Below are 10,472 nucleotides of genomic sequence, written 5' to 3'. Positions count from 1 at the left end.
AATTAGAGACAGAGCCTTAAATAGGTGGCAAATCTAGACCGTGTCATTTGTAATCCGTGTCCACACTTTGACATATTAACAACCACCCATACAACTGTTAAAAGACGGCGCTGCAGAATAAAGCTCCTTAACAGTGGTGGGGAGAGGGGGCGCTCGGCTGTCGGACTGAAGAAACCTCGCACCCCGTGTTTAACCCTTTACACGCTGCTGTCAATGCAACCACATCATGTAAACTGCTGACAGAGGGAGGGGGCTCCCTCTCACCTATCAGACTGCCGGAATGGGATCACTGGGTTCCGATGGGTTGCTATGGCACCTGGAGGCTTGAATATAATGGTAGCCTGTGCGTCACTGCATCTGGCTGAGGTTCATAGGCTTCCTAATACACCAGTATACTTCAGTATATCCTATATTATCATTTTTCTAATACACTTAAGTTCTCTTTTAAAAAGTAGTAGTAAAAATAAAAAATAAAAATGTCAAAATCCCACCTTTTACTATGTAAAAAGAAATTACCTGTGCAGTCGCAATGTTTGTAATGACCCATGCTGATACAGAGTTATAGAGCTATTGTCCTTGAGGTCCTCCAGGATGGCATCTCTTAGAAACCCTTCAAACATTTTACCACAATAGAAGTTAGACTTACCGGCCTGTAGTTTCCAGGGTCACTTTTTGATCCTTTTTTTAATATTGCTGATGTGACCATCCAGTGGAGCAGTCCCTGTCACTATAGAGTCCTTAAATATAAGCAATGGTCGGTCTCATTAATTAAAGGGGTTTTCCAGGGAGAATACTATTGATGACCTATTATCAAGTCATCAATAGTTGATTGGCTGGGGTCCATCGCTCGAGAGCCCGATCGATCAGCTGACGGGCGCATGCTATCAGCGTCACAACAGCACAGAGGTCAGAGTTGAAGTCTCTGTGCCGATCTCTGTGTAGTGGCTGATGCTTGTAACTGCAGGCACAGCTTGCATTGGCCACTACACAGGTCAGTGCAGAGCATTCTGCTTTAGCTCTGACCTCTGTGTTGTTGCGGGGCTGACATCATGCACCTGCTCAGGTGTTCGGTCAGGGTCCTGAGCGACTGACCCCAGCCCATCAACTATTGATGACCTATCCTGAGAATAGGTCATCAATAGTATTCTCCCTGGAAAGCCCCTTTAATTTGCTTAGAACTGGTGGGTGTACACCATCAAGACCAAGCAATTTGTCTATTTCAATTACACTGGAGAAAAAAAACTATTTTAATAGATTTTATTTTCTCTTGATCACCCTTTTCAGATTTTTCAAAATATTTAATTTTGTTAGTCCTTTAAAGAAAATCGAAGTCCTCTCGTAAGCAGGCTGCGCTCACACGACTGTCTCGTACCATGCAGAATGCCAGATATACGCCAGTGGCATTGTGTAGCGGCTGCGTGTCGCTCATCACTATTTACTATCTTGGCGTGTATGCTCATGTAATACTGGCCAGATAGGACATGCACAAAATACGCAAGACCAATCATAGCAACTCATGTGAGTGCCAACATGGCCGCCTGCGGTAGATTGGTACAGCGTATCATTCACGGAATCCACTGTACAGGCACGCTTGTGTGAGTCGGGCAAAACCTAGATTTCTAGATACTTGACTGGTACAGAACCAAATGCCGGCTACAATCAGTTAAGTTCAAAATTATATTTGCATCAAAGAAACTTTAGCCATTTCCTCCAAGACTCCTGGTTTTTGTTTTGATTTTCTCTTGGGATATATTCGTCTTTCTGCCTTCGCTTCTGATAGGGTTTTCTGAAGGAGGTTGTATTACCGTGTTTTCCCGAAAATAACGTTATCTTTTCTCCTTAGGGAGAGCACCTAGACGGTGAGTGAGGAGTAATATGCAAATAAGGGAGATGGAATAATACCTCCACAGTGCCACCTATTGGAAGTCAGCATTCCTTCAAGCCAAAGTCAGACTCTTTATATAAGCCTGGTAACAATGACTGGGAATTAAAAGCAAAGCCAGACTCCATGTACAGGCAGCTGTTTCAGGGTATTTGCCCTTCATCAGTGTACACGGTCTTATATAAAATTTTGCCCCAAAAGTCTTATTTGGGGGGGCTGTGTCAGCCTGAGGATTCTCATTCTGGTAATAGGGTTTTGAATTACCCCACCTCCGGCAAGCAAGTGACGTGGTTGGATTGAGCGCCAGCCAACATTCAGCGGTTAGGCGAGGGTTTTTTTAAGTAGTGCAGGGCTTATTTTCAGGGGAGGGCTTATATTTCAAGTCCCTCAAAAATCAGGGTAGGAGTTATCGGGGTGGGCCTTATTTTCAGGGAAAGAGGGTAGTCGAAGCTTCATTTTCCTCTTGTCTTAAAGGACTTGTTTTTCTATCTGACGTACTACAGGCTGTATCACTAGTCCAATAATCCTTATTCCTCCAAATGCCTTTTTCCTTTGACATGAGTCATGGTTCAGTAGAATCCCGGAAGTCCTGCTCATCTCTTAAATATTTATCATTTTCATTATTTCCACTTGTATTGGGATCACATCTTTTTCCAAGCTTTTCAAATGTGGAAAACTGGTTCTCAGTTAAGAGACTGCAACCCTGCTGCTGATACAAATCCTTATTTCTAGCTTAAGTCTGGTTTATCGAGGTGACGGCTCTGGTACGAGATCTGCTCATTGGTATGTGGGTAATTCTGAGAATACGTGTTCCCACCACCCACCACTGCTGCAGCAGCATTGTCCGTCTTCTAAAAAAGTTTTACAAAATCGGACACCTAGAAGAAGTTGTTGCTTTGCTGCAGTTCTATCTCAGCCAGGTATGCGAATGGGAGTTATGGTGTGATTAGATGAGCAGTCGGGGCACCTGAGGCCCTACAAATGGCTCCACCCTTTGCTTATTTTATTTTACAGGCTGTCCAAGGCTACCTGGGTGGTGGACCTCTTCTTCCACTTGTTTGGTGCGTGCCTGTATGACACAATGGAAGAAACTTCGCCCAATAAACAGTTTTGAGAGGAGTACATGTTACTGAGAAGCTGGATGGTCGTATCTGGCGTGCTGTTGCCATAGCAACCCATCGGCCCTCCGCCATTGCAAAAATGGTACCACTGGAAACGTCAGGACGTACCGCACTAAGTGAAACCTCACTCAACTATGTCAAGAGAAAAATAAAAAAAGTTAATGTGCAGAAAATGGACACGGCACATTTTAAAAAATTAAATATCTTAGTTTTAATCTTTTTTTTCCATTTCTCTCCACTTACAGTTTTTTTTACGTTTTCAGTAGATTATATGGTACAATAAATAGCACCATTAAAAGGTGTTGGTGGAGACGCCGGCATGAAAATACTTACAGCGGATCGGAGGGCAGTGCGTCAGTCTGTTCTCCCTTCCAGATGAGTGGGTCCTGGGACCCCACATGGAGTGGTCCCAATGGGCCAGGTTCTTCCCGTGGCGGCCCGTGGGGGGTGCAGAGCGAGGGCCTCAGCTCCTCCTCCATCAGCTGTGCATAGGACCGGGCGCGGCGCTCTAGGAGTCCCTTTGACGCGCGTCGGAGGGGTCGGGGGGCCACGTCACATGACCGACATGATGACATCATGTAGGCATCGCTGGATGCGAGGAGGGGGCGGGGCTTGGCGCGGAGGTGCCAAATTTAAAAAGATTATAAAAAGGAACCTGAGAGAAGATCAACTCAAACAGGTAAGCCATTGCTTTTAGGCTGGCTTGTATTGCTCCAAGGTGTCTGCAGCAGTGGTTACAGATGAGTGCTCCAGCACTGCACATCGCTGAATCTTCAGCTACAGCGGGGAGCCGTAAGTAAATCCAATGTATAATGTTTGGACTGTTGCATCCTTATCCACAAAAAATTCTGTTTGTCTGCTAGAGGGATAAAAAAAAAAAAGACGCCCCTCCCAGAACAAAACCCAAAAATGCGCAGAGTGAAGATCGAGACTGCCAGCTACATACGAGAGGCCTCTATGCAAGGCATGCGTAGCCAGGCTGGTTAAAGAGGAATCAGGGGGATTCCTGGAAGATGTCAGGAAGCTAGTCGAAGCGGAAGTTCGGTCAGCTCTGACATCGCAAACAGCGCCACCAGCGGGGGCATCCAGGGCTAAGTGCCAGAGAAGAGTGTATAGCCTGGAAGAATATTCAGACTCTGAAAGAAGCTCGATCGGGACGGAGCTGGAAGAACTAGGGCCCGAAGAATCCTCAGATGAAGAAGATTACAAGAAATATCTATTTCATCAGGAAGGCTTAGCAGAGCTCATTACGTCGGTCAGGGCGACACTCAAAATGGAGGAACCCAGAGAGCTGCGTACTATTCAGGACGAGATTTTCGGGGGACTAGGGGAAAGAAGCAGACATACCTTCCCAGTCCATAGCAACGTTTCCCAGCTGATTCAGAAGGAATGGACAAAGCCCGATGCGGGATCTTTCTCCTCTAAGGGGGTTAAAAGATGGTACCCGTTTGAAGAAGAAGCTGGGAAGAAGTACCCAAAGTGGATGTCCCTGTGGCCAAGGTGGCTAAAAGAACTCTACCCTTCGAGGACGCCACGCAATTAAGAGATTCAATGGATCGGAAGGCTGAGGGCCTCCTGAGAAGATCTTGGGAGGCAGCAGCTAGTATACTCAGACTGGGACAGCCACATGTGTGGCCAGGACCCTAGGAGTGTGGCTGGAGCTCCATATAACTAACAACACCAAGGGAGCCGATTATAAACGCTCTTCCTATCCTAGAGATGGCCACAAACCTTTTGGCGGACACAGCGGCGGAGACGGTAAAGCTCTCAGTAAAGGTGTCCAATTCAGCCCGAAGAGTCTTATGGCTAAAGTTCTGGTTGGCAATTTAGCCTTAAAGAACAAACTGTGCTGGCTTCCATGGACAGTTTCTCTTCGGTCCAGATCTCGACAAAATTCTCGAGAAGGCATCCGACAGGAAAAAGGGGTTCCCAGAGGAGAAGCAACAGAAGGGGAAGACCTTTTTTCGGGCCCCAGCGCAACAGCCCGAATCATATAGGGGAAAGGGCAAAACAGGCTGCTGGAATTAACCCAAGGGGGGGGGGGGTAGAAGGAGGAATTTCCTCTTCAACCCCCACCAAGGGGATCTAACAAAACAGAAACCCTGACATCATTGCAGTGGGGGCAAGGCTGGGGAACTTTGGGGATCGATGGGCCACGATTTGCGAAGGCACATGGATCCCAGAGTTCCTACAGCAGGGATACCAAATAGAACTGGTTTCCCTCCCCAGAAGGAAATACGTTACCACAGGAGGCTCAGCACAACAACTACGCCTACTCCAACAATGCGTTCAGGACCTACTACATTTAAATGCAGTATCCTTTGTACCTCTGAACGAAAAGACCAGGGGCCACTACTCCAGACTCTTCCTGATAAGGAAACCATGCGGGAAGTCACGCATGATAACAAACTTAAAGCCCCTGAACTCCTTTATCAGATATCGAAAATTCAAGATTGACTATCTCCTCAACAGTGAAGCTGATACCAAAGGGAGCCTATATGGCGTCTATAGATCTAAAGGATTCGTACTTTCATGTGCCAATTCACAGGGATTCTCAGAAGTACCTGAGATTCGCACTAGACATGGGCAGAAGAACAACTCATCTTCAGTTCAGATGCCTTCCCTTCGGGATTTCCTCAGCGCCCCGAATTTTTACAAAAATCATGGCAGAGGTAGCTGCCTATCTAAGGCAAAGATCAATCCTGATAATACCTTTTTCCCGGCGTCATCCTGACGGCAGACATGGAGGTTGCACCTTGACCTCGTAAGGACAGGAAGCAAGAGACTTTAAAAGGCTCCTCCCGTCTCCCATTCACCAGTGCTTCCTGTCCCTACAGGGACATGCAAGAGGAGCTCCCTCCAGGGAGCTGCAGGATGACAGCTGGGGGAACGGTCCACAGGGCTGTTTTCCCCCCTCACCCTTTTCCAAGCAGGCTGACTGGAGGGATTGACGGTCCACAGGGCTGCTTCCCTTCTCATCTCCCCTCCGGAGAGTCAGCGCGGTCCGGGAGCACGGCGGGCCACGGGTCTGACCGCCCGGGATTCACCACCGCAGCAGTCGGAGCGGCGGACCAGAGGTCCTTGAGTCCCCTCCTTCCTCCTCCAGCTCGGAGTTGTTTTTCAGCCGGGGAGAGCGGCGGGCCACGGGCTCAGATGCCTCTCTCCTCCAGGCATGCCGGCGCGGCCGCGCGCGGCGTCGGGGGGCGGAGCCAAGGATGCGGCGTGACGCGGTGACGTCAGACGCCGTCAGCTGACCCGGAACAGCGGGAGATTTGAAAATAGAGACCCCCCCGACAAGCTTCCACTGACAGCACACCTTCAGGGAAGGATTTATCTGTCTACCTGGTTCTGTCTGCGTTTCTGCATCATGACTACAAAGGAACCAGAGATGGAAGCCCTGCAAACTGTAAGTGTTACTTGTTGCAGGAATGTTATGCTCAGGGATTTAGCATTGTGTGTTTTCCCTTATGTGCATGCATGTATGTTCTGCAGGACAGGGAATCCACTCGGTCTAAACAGGACCTAAAGGAAAAACACAGGAAAGGCGCTCTGTGTCTTTAAAAAACAAACAAAAAAAAAAAAAAAAAAAAACTTGACGAAGCGTATAAAGAGCACTATGCCCCGATTGTACCTCCAGGATCCTTACGGATGAACAGGCGCATTCAGGGAAGATATTAGATCCCTGGTTAGAGAGGAGGTCCGGGCATCGATTTCCAGTCTCCCCCCAGCTCAGCGGAAGGAAGGGCCGCTAAAGGGCGAGCCACATACCGCTAATGAGCTCAGAGTTTGAGCAATGCCTGGGCAACTTGTCAAATGGCGAACTCTTTGACCGTCCCCCTGACGCCAGGGATGAGAATATAAAGTACTATTTCTCATCTGGGGACCTGGCTGACCTGATCAAAGCAGTCAGGGATACAAGGGGATGTGGTCGAGCCAAGATCCGTACAGGACACAGTGTCCGGCGGGCTCAGACAAAGGAACCGCACAGTGTTTCCGTTTAATGATACCCTGAAGTAATCACGTATGAGTGGGCTGCGCGAACAAACACCTCTATTTGTCCTGCGAATATAAAGAGAGACTCCGCTTTGTGGAGAAAGACGTGAGCATCTACGCACGGTCCGGGAGCACGGCGGACCACAGGTCTGACCGCCCGGGGTTCACCACCGCAGCGGTCGGAGTGGCGGACCAGAGGTCCTTGGGTCCCCTCCTTCCCCTGCCACAGCTCGGCGCAGTGGTTTCAGCCAGGGAGAGCGGCGGGCCATGGGCTCAGATGCCTCTCTCCTCCAGGCATGCCGGTGCGGCCGCGCGCGGCGTCAGGCACAGGTGGCCATAATGGCCAAAAAGACAGCCCTGCCATTCAAGGACTCCTCATCTTAAAGACCCGATGGACAGGGTTGACGCCTTGATGGAAATGGGCCTGGCAAACAACGGCCTATACGCTGAAGTCCAATATCGCAGCGACTTCTGTGGCGAGGTCGATGTTCCTCTGATTGGGGGAACTCGACGACCAGATTAAACAGAAGGCCCCTAGAGATACGTTACTGGGATGCTTGCCTCTACTTAGATCAGCAACAGGCGGTCTGGCTGAAAACATGGAAAGCAGATACGGCTTCCAAAGGAAGGCCGTGTAACATCTCGGTTTCATGGCCAGCACATCTTTGGCGCGGACTCGGAGATCCTAAAAAGAGCTACCGACAGGACCCACAGTTTCCCGGACCAAGCAAAAACGGGATTTCCCCACAAACCTCAGCCATCCTTCAAGCCATACCGAGGCAAAGGAAAGACGGGGTGCTGGTCCTACCCCGAAGGAGGCAGGAGTAAGACAAAAACAACCCCTTCCCCTGTAGGCGAGTACCAGGGGGGGGGGGGAAGACTGTTGAGCTTTCCCGGCCCCCACGCAATCCCCCGCCCTGCAGGGTATCTTTGGAAATGAAATTTCTAAGGTGCTACAGATGGGGGCGATAGTCCAGGTCCCCGCAGTAGAACAGGGCTTGGGGTTCTACCCACCCCTATTTCTGATCAAAAAACCGAACGACAGTTTCGGATGATCCTTAATCTGAAGGGCCTGAACAGGTTGATTACCTACAAAAGGTTAAGATGGAAACCATCAGGTCTGCAGTAACTCTGATCAAAAGAGGGGACTTTATGAGTACCGTCGTTCTAAAGGACGCGTACTACCACGTCCCAGACCTGTCGGAACATCACAGGTACCTGCGGTTTGCCATCAGGATTGGCAGCCGTGTACACCATTTTCTATTCCAGTGCCTACCCCTCGGAATTTCAACGGCACCCAGGATATTCTCTAAAATAGAGCAGAGATGGTGGCGCATCTCCACGTGGCAGGCATTAACATTTTCCCATACCTGGACGATTTCCTAGTAATGGCATCCGCGCCGAAGATCCTCAAAGAGGATACCAGCCAAATCATCTCCCTGTTTCAGAGACTGGGGTGGTTAGTTAACTTCCCTAAATCTAGTCTTCTCCCTGAGACGCGAAAGACCTCCTGGGGGTACAGATAGACTCAGTGTCTCAGATCTTGTCTTTGCCTCCACCCAGGCAGGAAAACCTTAGTCTGGCAGCACAGAAATGCGGCCAGAAGAAACAAATAACGATTAGGGACGCAACGAGGCTCCTGGGCCTCATGACCTCCTGTATCGGCATTATTCCTTGGGCCCAGGCTCACTCAAGGACGCTACAGAGAGCCACCCTGGGCAACTGGGATGGGGCAACAACCTCTCTGGACCGCAGAACGCCCGTGTCATCAGCGGTCACAAGGTCCCTCCGCTGGTGGCGGTTAACTGGCAACCTAGAGGCGGAGTCCCCATGGGTGACAGAGCCCTTCATCTCCGTAGTCACCAACGCAAGCCAGCCTGGCTGGGGAGCGCAAGTGGGGCAGCGTTTGCTCCAGGGCAAATGGAGTCCGACATTGCGTGCCTAGACCTCAAATTTCAGAGAGCTTAGGGCCATCTGGGAGCATGTTAAGATCTTCCCGGATAACGGGACCGCCGTTTCACTTATTCACCACCAGGGAGGTACCAGAAACTTTCACCTACTGAAATTAACAGCCCCGATTCTCCGATGGGCCGAGTCCACGGTACAGTCCCTGACAGCGGTCCATCTCAAGGGATCCCAGATCCTGACAGCCGACTTTCTAAGTCAAAGAGGCCTAGACCCCAGGGAATGGTCTCTGAATCGAGGAATTTCGTCTCATTACAGAAACCTGGGGCAGTCCACAGGTGGACCTATTTGCGAGCAGCAAAAATTCAGAATGTCCCGCCTATTTTTCCCTAGATCCGAGGGACAAGTCCGAGGGGTTAGACGCTTTTTCCCATAGTTGGGACTTCAGTCTGGCGTACGCCTTCCCCCTCCCCCATACCCCTGATCCCGAGAGTTCTTCAGGAGGTCCAGCAGAGCAACATCACGCTGATCCTGATCACCCAACACTGGGGGAAAAAGGGCATGGTTTCCGGTGCTCCTAAAGCTTGCCATCTCGGAGCCAATCTGCCTTTCATCCAGGAAGGACCTTCTAGCGCAGGGCCCAGTTCTTTGCTCCAACCTAGAAGAGACTGAACCTCGCAGTGTGGATATTGAGGAACAGACGCTAAGACAAGGTCTGTCCTCCAGAGTTATCGCAACTCTACGCCAGTTCGAAAACCTGTAACCTCAGCTACTTATAATAAGATCGAAAAAAAATAAAAAAATTCTCCTCCTGGAGGGGGCTGGAGGTCTCCAATCTTGACACTTTGGTGGCGGAGATTTTGGACTTCCTCCAGATAAAAACCTGAGAGCAGGAACCCTGGAAGTACAGGTATCAGCGCTCTCGGCCATTCTAGACCAACCTTTGGCGGATCATAGACTGATCCGCAGGTTCATGAAAGCAGAAAGAATGAGGTCAGTTAGCTGTAGTACAGCTTCCCCCATGGGACCTGAACCTAGTTTTCCAAAGCCTCTGCAAAGACCCCCTCAACCTATCGATCAGATTCCGATTAGGTTCCTCACGTTTAAAACTGTGTTCCTGGTAGCTATCACAGCAGCAAGGCATGTAAGCAAGCCCCAGGCCCTATCTTGTAAGACGTCTTACCTATTAAGCCAGGACGATAGGGTCCTACAAAAAACAGACCCCGTTTTTCTTCCAAAGGTAGCCTCAAAATTCCACAGACAGCAAGAAATTATTCTCCCATCCTTCTGTCAAAATCCTCAAAACGATAGGGAAAGAGACTACCATAGCCTGGATGCAAGGAAGGCCATTCTATGCTACCCAGAGCAGACACTATCCTTTTAGGAAGGCTGACTGTCTTTTGTTCAATTTCAGGGGCCAGGCAGAGGAAGAGCGGCTTCTAGGAGACCCATTAGCCACCGGATAAAATCCACCATCCAGCAGGCCTACTCGTCCTGCAACAGTGCTATCCTGGAAGGACTCAAGGCCCATTCTACCAGGGCAGTATCCTGCTCCTGGGCAGAGAGGGCTA

The sequence above is a fragment of the Eleutherodactylus coqui genome, chromosome 13 (assembly GCF_035609145.1).
Source record: "Eleutherodactylus coqui strain aEleCoq1 chromosome 13, aEleCoq1.hap1, whole genome shotgun sequence".
NCBI lineage: Eukaryota > Metazoa > Chordata > Amphibia > Anura > Eleutherodactylidae > Eleutherodactylus > Eleutherodactylus coqui.
Note: the sequence above shows the minus strand (reverse complement) of the source record.